The 13,032-nt window shown below is 42.1% G+C and overlaps 1 long non-coding RNA gene across 1 annotated transcript in view; it reads right to left on the minus strand.

Moving 5' to 3' along the window:
* LOC308473781 overlaps positions 1-13,032 on the minus strand; it is a 314,717-nt gene that overhangs the window by 34,798 nt on the left and 266,887 nt on the right. The gene's annotated exons all lie outside the window — the stretch shown is intronic.

Consider the following 13,032-nt stretch of genomic DNA (forward strand, 5'->3'; position numbering starts at 1 on the left):
GACGGCTGTGTCTCTCTTCCTTGGAATAAGACAAAGAACCTACTCTGCAACAATAACTGTCAAGGAACACCACATAATGGATTGGATTCAGGCTTAAAGGTAAAGGTAAAGGGACCCCTGACCATTAGGTCCAGTCATGACCGACTCTGGGGTTGCGACACTCATCTAGCTTTATTGGCCGAGGGAGCCGGTGTACAGCTTCCGGGTCATGTGGCCAGCATGACTAAGCCGCTTCTGGTGAACCAGAGCAGCGCTCAGAAACGCCGTTTACCTTTCCGCCAGAGCGGTACCTATTTATCTACTTGCACTTTGATGTGCTTTCGAACTGCTAGGTTGGCAGGAGCTGGGACCGAACAACGGGAGCTCACCCCATCGCGGGGATTCGAACCGCCGACCTTCTGATTGGCAAGTCCTAGGCTCTGTGGTTTAACCCACAGCGCCAGGCTTAGTCATGCTCATAATGGACTCCATTAACTTGGTGGAACTTAAATGGCTAACTTAAGCCCCATTGATTTCAGAGGATCTACTCTAAACATGACTGAGGCTGCAATCCTAACCCAACTTACCTGTAAGCGAGCCTTACTGAATTTAATGGGACTTACTTCTTAGTAGACATAGTTAGGATTGCATTGTTTCTCTGGATCCAACTTTTGGAAGCCACCCCCTGGAATCAGAGGCACTTGGATAGAAGCGATGCCTCCCCACATGGACAAAGGATCAACTCCAAAGAGAACCACTCAAGAAATATTTGTGTAATGAGGGTGGGGCTAAGAACAACAAAGGACTGATCTGGTTGTTTCATACCAAGTGTAGCCAACATGGTGCCCATCAGATGTTGTGGACTACAAATCCCATTATCTCCAGCTGGGATGACCAATGGCCAGCAATAATGGAAGTTGTAGTCTGCAACATCTGAATAGTACCACATTGGCTACACCTGCTGTAACGTCTACCACATTTCGGGCAAGACAACGATGGACATTAACCAGAAGGACACATAATCCCATTCACAATAATGGAATCTATGTGGACTCTGCTAATGAGATAGTGGCTTGAAGGTCGCTACTTGGTAGGAATCGCTCTTATATGCAGAAGGTTAGGGCTGATAAGTTCGGTGCTATATTGGAAAGAGCGTCAAAAGTGTGTCAAAGAAGTGGTTCATGAAACCAACCATTTAAATGTAACAGAACAGTAAATATTGGGTGTGTGATAAACACACACAACACCCCACACACAAATGCACAGTTGAAAAAGTTGTCAAATTATACATCATTGAGATAAAGCAGAGCCTGCATGTCTGCAGTACAGAGGTGGGTGGCATATTCATGGCAAATATTGGCAAATAATTCATTCTGTCATCTCTGGTTGGCTTGGAGGTTTTAGCCCATCCTGTGGCTGACGACAGCTTCAGTTACGCGCCTCTCTTATCACCTTCCAGATGGATTACAGCAATGTGTCATTGCTGGGCATGAAGCTCTCATCCATATGGGCAACCCAGCTGGTTCCCAATGAAGCTGCACGTCTCCTCAGCAACATAAATTAATTTGAGCACATCAAATGTGCTTTTTGGGAGTCCGGTGGAATACACAACTAACTTCAGGATCGTAGTCCTTTTTCTCTACTGAGCCATCTAAAACAATGGGAAAGAGAAATAAGTTTGCAATTATGTATCCACACTTATTGGGGAGTAAGCTAACTGAACTTTCCCGCAAGTAGACATGTATGCTGTTTAACAACCTGATTTTCTAAATCACAGTAAGATTTCAAATTCTGCCCAACGAGTTCAAGAGAACTGCAATTAAGATTAGGATTTAGGAACAAGGGGAATAAAACGATCTATTCTCCTTCAGTCTACTGTTATTTATTAATTAGAATTGTTAGTCACTTGTTACACAAAGGTCTCCAAGTGACTAACAATGTATTTAAGAAACATAACAAAAAGGGGATACTGCTGAAAGGATTCCTACAAAATGCCTACTGTTCATTTACACACACACACACACACACACACACACACACACACACATAACATACTAGGGCTGTTTAATAACTCCTAGGGTTTATTTAATTCCTAGGGACTCAGGTCTCTTTTGCAGCACCCAATAAAATATTTTAGGGGATCACATACCCCCAAAAATGATGGGCATTGCTGCCTTTCCTTTCCATGTTTGGACTTTGTTTCCAACAAGCCCTGTAAACTTGTAAAAGGGTTGCTGGGATTAGGCAAAAATTGCCAACATCGTTTCTTACAGCCCTTGCAATTGCAGTGGATAGAGAGAAACTGCAAATTGCTTGCTCTGCAGGGTGAGTTCACAGAGCTCTGCTAGGACAAGAAGGGAAGCAGCTTCCGGTTGCTTATCATTGTTAAAAATTAAACTAGGAGCGCCTAATTCAGATGGCTTGGAAGGTAAAGCTCCTTACCTGTTGTTATTAATCAACCCTTTACCCCAAGGTCCCAGAAAAGCTTACGACTATTAAAATGCAATATTTAAAAGCAATTTAAAACAACTTACTGTCACCAAATTAAAGTGGGCCCTAAAAATATGCCCAAACAGGCAAATGCATAATTTTGCAGCCAGCCCTCACTGATTTTGGGCTGAGGGGAGGAGGCAATCAGATGACTAGAAACCTAGGCTTGGGGAGAGTTGGGTTCAATTCCCTTTTTAGCTTTAAGAATTCAGAATAGACCTGGGTGGAATCTAGAGACACATAATCTAGAGATGCTGTGAAAATGCTTTTTTAAACAGTGTTTTGAAAAATATATTGAATTTGCCATAAGCTCACCGTTGCCATCTAGTGCCACATTTGTGTAATGCACTTAAAACACAGTTAAAATGTTATACTTGCAGACGTCTAGCTGAGTTCCTGGACTAGTCACTGTTTCTGAGACCAGTCAACTTCACAGAGCTGTTTTGGACATTAAAAGTGGGGTAAGCAGGGGAATAAGCCTTTTCACCAGAACTAGGTACCTCCGTTGCTAAGATCAGGGGTGAGGCTTCCCTGCCCGCCTTCTCCCAATATTTTATTCAAATTGGCTCCCCTGATATATACACAAAACACACACACCCCTGCATAATAGCCAAAAGAAGTTTTGGCAGTAGAGTTAGTATGGTTAACACAGTTAGAGGAACATAACATCTATTACTGCATGTTAGAGCACAATACTTAATGAGCTTTCCCAGAATTACCTTGGAAGGGAGATAGACTCTTAAACCGCTCTGCAAATTGCAGCTCTGCGAAGGGACTAGAGGTCTCCTAACAGCTACCAGCATCCCTAGGAAAAGATACTTTGGGGGAGGCCATGACTGTTAAATGCACTGTGCTTTAAATGCATGGCACACTTAAGGCCAAAATGCCTCCCATCTCCCTGCCCTCTTGGGACTCAGCTAGACTGGTAAAGAAAAAGCGTTTTAAATGTGCTGTATATGCGATACAACACCGTGACACCAGATGGCGCTGTGGAGTCCCGTCATTCCCCAACAGATTTCTCTGTATGAGTTTACAACGCATTTAAGCGAAACACTTCTTTGATGTGACTAGATCCTGCCTTGCTTGCCTTGATGTTGTTGCCCTGCTACCAATGGCAGAGTTGGTGGGATGGAGGCTGGGCAAGTCTCAAGGCCTGGTGCAGCGTGGTGAGGCTTTTAACACGCCCTTCCCCATGACACAGAATGCCTATAAGACTAGTTTTTCTTCAAAGAAAACAGGCCAGGTTCATCCCACACAGAACATACACACAGAGTTAGTGACTAATATTTACAAATGTATTTTTTAAAAATATATTTTAAGGCATACTCCGTCTTTTTGAAGCTGCCCAGGATCGAGAGATTTCCAAGCCACTTAAACATAATAAAGCCTGCACTGATTATATCATGATTGCTGACATGCAGTGGCTGTCAGTAAGAAATTACTTTCCCTCCATAGTATACATTTCTCTGAAAAACTGAAAGCACAGTCAGCGCTTGTCTGCGAGGCCCTTTCCCAATGACACTTGCCTTAATGCCTCAATAAATTCTGGGGTTTCTTTAAGGGCAAGCATGATTGACCACGAGGTTCCATGCATTCACAAGCCACCACCACTGCCTCTTCACTCTCCAACAGGTCTGCCTCATTGGCTTGCGTTCCTCGTGTTTCTTCCATTTTTGACTGACAAACAAGGAAGAAGAAAAAGGTACGGTGTACAAAAGCGTGCAATTTCTTTTCATTCTTTTATTGGGGGGAAAATAACCAGAAAAAGGGGGGGAGATATTAATATTTTATTAGCAGTTCTTTTCTTCCTGGGATTGATTGGCAGCCTGCTGAAGATAGGGAGAAAGAGCTGGGTTTTAATTATTTCCTTCAACATGCATCGCGCTACTGTCACCGTCTCTTCCTGAAGCAAGCCAGTCAGATGTGTGTGTGTGTTTCTTTATTATTAATAAGGCCATAGCAGCCTATAATTACTCTAAAGAATTTATCTTTTTTTGTTATTTCTAAAGCTTAGGCGTTTTAAAAAGGGAGATGCAATTAACCTTGCAATTCCTGACAGGCCACTGAAGTTGACAACCGTTATTCCATCCACTTCTTTTCTCCCGCCCCCTTCTATCCCTTCGTGTCTCTCCTTGGCTGTTTGTGAAGGACTGGGATACAATAATGATATTCCATTTCTTCAAAGCAAGGAAAGAAATATATACAAGCTCCCTTTGGGAATTCTTCTCAGAATATATATATATATTTAAATCGCGAACATTAAAGGCCCTTCTCTCTGAAGCAACGACACCGAACATACCTCAAGGAATGTGAACTTTGATTCCTGTTAGGGGTCTGCCAGTCTTCGCTATACCTTGTGTAGAGATTAGACACAGGGAACAAATTCAATTCAGCTTGCATTCAAAAGCGAACCGACCCAGTGCAAACCCTCCGAAACAATGCATGAACACAGCTAGCCTTCGAAATTTGTCATTCTCTGAATTTTGTAAAGCAGTCCTCTAGCCAGGAAATATGTACCAAAAAATGCATAGATGAAAGCAAAGCATGGAAGAGGTCAAAGAGAAGCAGCAGGGCAGGATTCCCCCTGTCTCTCTCCTGAAAATGCCTAAGAGTGACTACAGTTGTTTCGCTTCCGTAAGGAGTTCTGCTGGGTGGTTCACTGAGGACATGATGGATGCAGCATAATACTTCACAATACTCCCATAATTCTCACCCGTGTCTAGTTATATTTGCTGTGATTTTTTTCACCACCTGCTTCATCACCTAAGTCTCCACAGAAAGCCAATGGGCCTTCAGGATCCCTGTGAATCAAAAGGGCGTCTGGATAAGTTTGGTGATTGAACACGTTCATATTTCAGCTCAGAAAAAAACAAGGTCCTCATATCTTTCTTTCTCAGTGGGAGGAGTATAGGTTTTTTTTACATTGCACACAGCAGTTTGAATAAGAGATGTGATTTATCAGCAGTTGTATAATCAGGTCAACATTATGATACTTTTTTCCATTCGAAATATTATTGATGGGCATTCAGATATTTTTTGCTATGTTGGTTTGATAGTGTCCCTTTAATATTGTCCCTTTATGGAAGCAATTGCAGACTGTTGCAGCTGGTATTGAGAGAAATCTTGGGTTAGTTAATTCTTACCTTGGGCTCCTGGTGTGAAGGTAGAATTTCAGATAGCTTGAATGTCATATAGAAGCACAGTTGGCAACAAATAAGCAGTATGTACAATTTTGTTTTGATGTAAGGTTACATAACATGTTATCAAGAAGAGAATATATATCTTTTGTTTTAAAGCTATCTTCCATGAAGGATGATCTTAGCCTCTGTAACTGAGGGTTTGTTAGCAGCCAATGCAACATGGTTTCCTAAATCCAATGGGATCTGAGAAACTACAGGCCAGTTAGCTTAACACCTATTCTGGGAAAACTTGTAGAAAACATTACGAAATATAGAATTACCAAGTGTATGAAAGAACAAGTCTTACTGAAAAAGACACTCTTTGAGCGTGTCACCAAGTATACAGAGTAAGCTTAGAAGTCATAGGATATGGGAACAGGCCAGCTACTGATTAAAAAACAGGAAGCAGAAAACAGGAATATGTATTTACAGTTCTTACAATACAGGGATGCAAGAAATGGGGTTCCCAAGAACAGTATTGGGACCTGTGCTTTTTAACTTGGAGTTAGGGGTTAGAAGTGAGGTGACCAAGTTTGCTGATGATGCATAATTGGTCAGGGTGTTAAGAACTAAAAGGGATTTTGAGGAGCTCCAAATGGATCTCTCCAAACTAGGTAGTGAAATAGCAATTCAATGCAAGCAAGTGATGCACATTGGAAGAAAAATCCTAACTTCACATATGTTTATTGGCAGTGACTGACCAGGGCAGAGATCTTGGAACTCTGTGGATAGCTCAAAGAAAACGTTAACCAAGTGTGTTGCAGCTGTGAAAATGGGCAGTTCCATCCTAGGGATCATTAGGAAAAGGATTGAAAATAAATCTGCCAGTATCATAGTGCCATTACAGTGGTACCTCAGGTTAGAGATGCTTCACATTACAGACGCTTCAGGTTACAGACTCTGCTAACCCAGAAATAGTACCTTAGGTTAAGAACTTTGCTTCAGGATGAGAACAGAAATCGCGCTCCAGCAGCGCGGCAGCAGCAGGAGGCCCCATTAGCTAAAGTGGTGCTTCAGGTTAAGAACAGTTTCAGGTTAAGAATGGACCTCCGGAACAAATTAAGTTCTTAACCCGAGGTACCACTGTATACAAATCTATGGTGTGACCGCACTTGGAATACTGTGTGCAATTCTGGTTAATGCACATAGCAAATAATATTGCAGACCAGGAAAAGATACAGAAAAGACAACCAAAATTATGGGGGTTCCCCTATTAAGAACAGTTACAACATTTGGGGTTGTTTAGAAAGAAGATGAGCAAGGAGGGAGATGATAGAGGTGAGTAAAATCATCCATGGTGGATAAAGGGAAGTTTCCTCCCCCTCTCATTCCTAGAACTCAGGGATATCCAATGAAGCTAATTGTCGGAAGATTAAAGAGATACAAAACTATGTGGTTCCACAATATGTAGTAATGGCTACCACCCTGAATAGCTTTAAAAGGGGGCTAGCCAAATTCATGGAGGATAAAGCTATAGTGGTACTAACTGTGGCTACAGTATGCTACCTCTACTATCAGATGCTGCATGTCTTCAAATATCATTTGCCAGAGAACATGAGCTCGAAAGCACTCATGCCTGGCTCCCAGGTTTCCCATTGGCCACCAGCTTGGCCAATGTGAAAACAGGATGCTGGACTAGATGGGCCTTTGGTCTCGTCCAGCGGAGCTGCTTTGGAGATGATGAGAAAGAGATTCTGACTTTTGGGACATTTTGTGTCATGGGGCTCAGCCTTGCTGACTGCCAATGCCAGTCACGAAATTGCAGGGCTTAACGCTGAACTCATAACAAAAGCTGTCTTTCCATCAAAGCAACCCAAGGAATATGCATGGAATTTATATATCATGTTGGACAAGTTGATATTGCTGCTATTCAGCTATTAATGTTATTATTCCACATATATCAAAGACCAGTGCTGATGGGTTTTTCTTTCCATATGCTCTCAGCACACTGAATGCATCCAATATGACAATCTGCAAACAACTCTTTTGTTGAAAACTATAAAAAAGCCAAGTATTTCTACTGAATAACATTTTTGGGAGTGGGGGGAGGTCCAGCCGGACTAACTCCATTTCTTTTTTAAATGAAACTCACATGGCTTTTATTTTTATTTTTTTAACAGTCACATCTGTGCTTTGCAATAAATCTTCTGGCACCATCCCAAAGTACTTCTTGTCTGGAAGTCTGGAGATGGTTTGTGCTACCCACAAAAACCTATACATGATTTATGTCTACACTCAAGGCTACTTCATATGTTCTGCTAAGTTCATCCGACTGCTGGTCAGATAATGTTCTGGCAAAGACCAAAGTTGTACAACGGGCCACCAATGGTAACAGTTACTATTTGTGTTCTGACTCCAGAATCCAGCCATTGTAGATAGATATCATTCCTCAGATAGCTAACGTCATTTCAGATGAAATTTGCAGAAACAGGGCACATTAATAATATCTCAAGGAAGAAAGGAAGTGATGTGAGCAATACGCTGTTGTTGCCTACAATGAGTTCAGGAACCCAGAATGAAATTGCACATGGAAGCAGAAAGCATACAGGACAACTTGAGGAGCTTCCAGACTGTGGCTGTTCTGGTGTGGGATTCAATTGCCTGCTGGGAAATTCAGGTTGCACAATTAAAGTTGATCTGGAGCACTTGTGCAAAAGTCCTGCTTCTCGTCAAGATCAGACTTCTTGCAATAAAGACGTGGTGGGAAGATGCAATGAAATGTGTGCTTAATGCGACTTCAGCTTATCTCCTTGCAAACAAATCAGAAGCGATGCTCAATAAATAGCCAGCATCTGCTAACCTTCCCACAAGCAAATCAGGAGGAATGTTGAACAAGCAATATTTTAGCCTTGGCTTTGGTGAGCCTGCTTACACTTTAGTACTGAGTCAAAAACACTAACCCCTTTCACAAGTAGAAATAGTGGAACAGGATTTTTGGCTCAGTTCTCCAGAGATGGGGGGGGGGACATTTCCACCTAGTGGGAGGCAAGCTTACCATAATGTAGTGCAAGGTTGAGGAATTTGTGGTTGTGGTCCTCCAGTTGATGTTAGGCTCCAATTCCCATCAGCCTCAACCACATGGCCAAAGATAGTGGGTGATGTAGTCATCAGGATTTTTGTGTGGATTTTCCCTAATATACATGTTTGTGTGGAATTTTGGCTATTACACACAATTTTGCAATGCAATTTCCTTAGTATAATGCATTTGTGTATGTTATTTTCTGTTATGTACTGATCTTGGGTCCTAGAACAATAGGCAAGTAGGATCCTAGAATGCAGCAACCAATTGGCCTACAGGAGCAGCCCAGTCAGGCCCTAGGAGGGGAGCAGAATCAGCCAATCACGTGGGACCCATTGTGTAAATAATGTATATAAAGCCAGAGGTTTTGGGGAAAATTCATTCACTGTTTTCTACGAGCTGCAATAAAGAGCATGAAATCACTACTCGACCCTGAGCATATTTCATTTTCACTAACATAGGTATTTTCATGCATACTTTACCCTGCTATATGCATTTGTGTGGCACATTTCCTAGCGGGAGAACTTCACTGCAAAATTCAGAGAAGTGTGAATTTGAAGCATGGCTGTGTTTTAGTCAGCAAATTGTTTTGGAAAGTTTGTTGTTGTTGTTGTTAAACTTATTAGTTGCTTTCTTTTTTTTACAAAACGTAACTCAAAGCAACTTACAAGATAGGTTCGCCTTTAAATGCAAACTAAACTGCATACAGTGGTACCTCGGGTTACATATGCTTCAGGTTACAGACTCCACTAATCCAGAAATAATACCTGGGTTAAGAACTTTGCTTCAGGATGAGAACAGAAATTGCATGGCGGCGGCGTGGCGGCAGCGGGAGACCCCATTAGCTAAAGTGGTGCTTCAGGTTAAGAACAGTTTCAGGTTAAGAACGGACCTCCGGAACGAATTAAGTACGTAACCAGAGGCACCACTGTAATAATAATAATTTTACTATTTATACCCCACCCATCTGGCTAGGTTTATCCCCCATCCCTCACGACAAGCCCATCTACCCAATCCTGGTGCTTGTCACAGCCAGACCCTCCTCTTCCTTTTCCCAGCTCCTCTCTGCCTCAAACGCCCTCCTTTGTCTTTGAACTATGGACTCCCTTTCTGGAGACTGACTCTTGATCGGCCTTCCAGGTTATGGATTGCCCCGACTCCACTATGGGTTACTTGGATGTTAACATGAGACCCACACCTGCATGCATTCCTGACTGATGGCCAGTCTCCTGATAATCTATGAGATTTGGCCAATGTGTGGTAAATTGGAACATAAATCCTCGCTGGGGGAGAGCTCAGGCAAGCTTAAGCCTGTAATGCAAGGAAGAAGCTTTACAAGCCAAGGCTTGCTGGCAGAAATAACATCCATCTTTCCCTGAATTGTATTTTGATTCTCCCATCCCCACGTGCTTTTCCCAGTGAAGTTTTAAGTTGCAATTTTAATGCTTTGAGTGGGCTTCTGGAAATCAGTATCTGAACGTTATTTACATCCTAAAGCCAAGCTGTGTCTGGAGAATTTCAATCGCCCTGTTTTATGAGATTCTGTATGCTGGAGGCTGGAGAAATCTTCTCCAGAACCTCTCCTTAAATTAAAGCAGGGTGGGGAGCAAGGAGAGACCTTCTACTGGCAAAAGAAAAGGTTATGTCTCATTTTTCCAATATTTTTAACTGCTCTATGTATGTGTAGTTACAGTCTCCTTTGCTGTAGATTTGATTTTGAATTGCTTTTTGGTGGAGCCTGTGCAATATACTGTGTTAGCTGATGTTATTTTCCAGAATCCATGTACAATCTGCCCATTTAAAAAAATGAAATATACTGTAAGTGAATGGCAGGCTGGGAAAGTCTTTCTTCCCAAGCAGTGAAAAACGAGGGCTTCAGTGTGCTTGCTCTGGAAACAGAGCTCTTGAATACAAATCAACAAAGCACGCAGACCATTAATCTATGCCACACAAGAGGCAAAGCAGCTCCGTCGAGAATGATTGCTAAAGAGAACATAGATGGTATCCCATTGATGGGTGTAAAAGAAATTTGGGGATAAACTCCTGCAACATTGACGACTTCATGTCAAAACGACCCTGAAGGAGCAATCCAAATTCAACATCCAAAGGGATGAGCAGAGTTTGGAAAAGGTTGATTTGGGGCAGAGGCAGCTGAAGACCCCCACCCTGGCTCAGCGGGAAATATTCCAGCAGAATATTCCAGGTCAGATGGGACTCAGCCCAAGTTGACCAAACCGAGACTGGAATAAGTCATGAAAAGGAGGACTTCATCCTTTTCCAAACTCCATTCAGCTTGCTTATGTAACCCAACAGAACTAAACACTGGCAGAACTTACACAGATACGTTTAAAGGCTGTAAGATATGAAGAAGAAGAAGAAGAAGAAGAAGAAGAAGAAGAAGAAGAAGAAGAGGAGGAGGAGGAGGAGGAGGAGGAGGAGGAGGAGGAGGAGTTGGAGTTTGGATTTGATATCCCGCTTTATCACTACCCGAAGGAGTCTCAAAGCGGCTAACATTCTCCTTTCCCTTCCTCCCCCACAACAAACACTCTGTGAGGTGAGTGGGTCTGAGAGACTTCAGAGAAGTGTGACAAGCCCAAGGTCATCCAGCAGCTGAATGTGAAGGAGCGGGGAAGTGAACCCGGTTCACCAGATTACAAGTCTACCACTATTAACCACTACACCACACTGGCTCCCATTAATCAGCCCAAGGCCTGGTTAAAGAGGAACGTCTTCGCCTGGTGCCTAAAAAGATATAATGAAGGCTCCAGGTGAACCTCCATGAGGAGAGCATTCCATAAAAGAGGGGGAACTACAGAAAAGGCCCATCCTCGTGGACATTGTGTAAGACTGTTTTAAAGTCTGTTTTCCCTCTGGCAGGCTTGGGCTGGCTCAGGTGGCATGAGTCCCACTCCTGAACAGAATTGGGTATAGGGGCAAGTTACCTCAGTATAACTTATCCTGACACAAATTACCCCGCCTGTGTCAGTTGGGATTGCTCTGTCCTTCACGCATTATAATGTGGCATGTGATGGTCTGGAGATAATCCTATTTCATACCCCCAGTGCTTTTTCCTGGGGGGACGCAGGGGTACACATACCCGTAAACATTTTGTGAATGTAAGTTTGGCCTCATTGAGAAGCATAATTTCAATATGAGTAGGAAAATGAGAGTACCCCTAAACATTTTTTTAAGAAAAAAAGGTACTGCATACCCACATTATCAGGGTCAGTCCTCCTATTTCTGATAACATGCCTATCTTGCATTTGTTTTGCACTTGGGCTAAGAAGTTAAGGTTGCTTTTATTTAGTTAGTTAATTTTAAAATGTTGTTCAGGTTTCGGATCCCAGATCTCCGACATTTAAAGATTGGGAGCCAGGACTATGTTACAAGCCAATGCATAATAAAACTTGCAATAAAACACTTCAAGGAGGAAATGGTTCAAGGGGAAATCTTTAAACTGCTGTATCTCGACTAGTTTTTGTTGATTTTCACACACACACACACACACACACACATACACACACAAACAAACAAACACACAAAACAAAATTAGCTGGCTTATAGTGCTTACAAGACCAATTCTGTGTGCCAGATTTCAGATAATTGGGACAAACTGTCTTGATCGTATCGTAATTGGAATGTTCAGCTTTATAATGGTATAACATTCTTTGACATATGCACCCTTTGACACACACAGGAGCTTTTCTGCTTGTGTAATAAAAGCACCCCAAGTCTCCAATACTCCTTCCTTGCGAAGATACCAAATCTGCACAGTTATTCTGAATCTTTCTATCGTGCGGGGAAATTGTCAGCATAGAAGTTTGCCACATACTTGAACAATCCACTCTTTGTAGTTTCCTCAGTCCTGACAGGGGGAGCCAACACATTTCGGACTCATTCACTGAAGAACCCTTGCTGTGGATCTCTCTGCAAGGCAATTGCTAAAAGTGGGAGATTGCTAAAAAAAAGAAAACCCTTTTGTATGTTTTACTTCCACACGTACAGAGCGAAGTGAAGCTTCAGTTGACATCCATTTCCTAGGTAATGCCAAGTTCATTTTGCTACGCTGTAGTAATTGCAAGACCATTTGAGATTAGAGCATAAAATTGGTTTATTTCCTCAAATCTGAAATGTGCAATTTTAATGCAGAGCAGTAAAAAGTAATAATAAATAATAATGTATGCTGGAAAAAGATTAACACTTTTTAATATTTTCACAGCTAGGTAATCAAGGTCTTCCATTAAAACAGAACCTTAAAAGTTATTACTTCCTTGGGAACAGAGTTTCTTCCTGCATAATTTCTGATGCCAGGCACTAGCTTGGCATCAGAAAAGTTAAACACCTCTATTCTGGAATATAGGTATA

This window comes from Podarcis pityusensis (assembly GCF_964106645.2).
Source record: "Podarcis pityusensis genome assembly, chromosome: 3".
NCBI lineage: Eukaryota > Metazoa > Chordata > Lepidosauria > Squamata > Lacertidae > Podarcis > Podarcis pityusensis.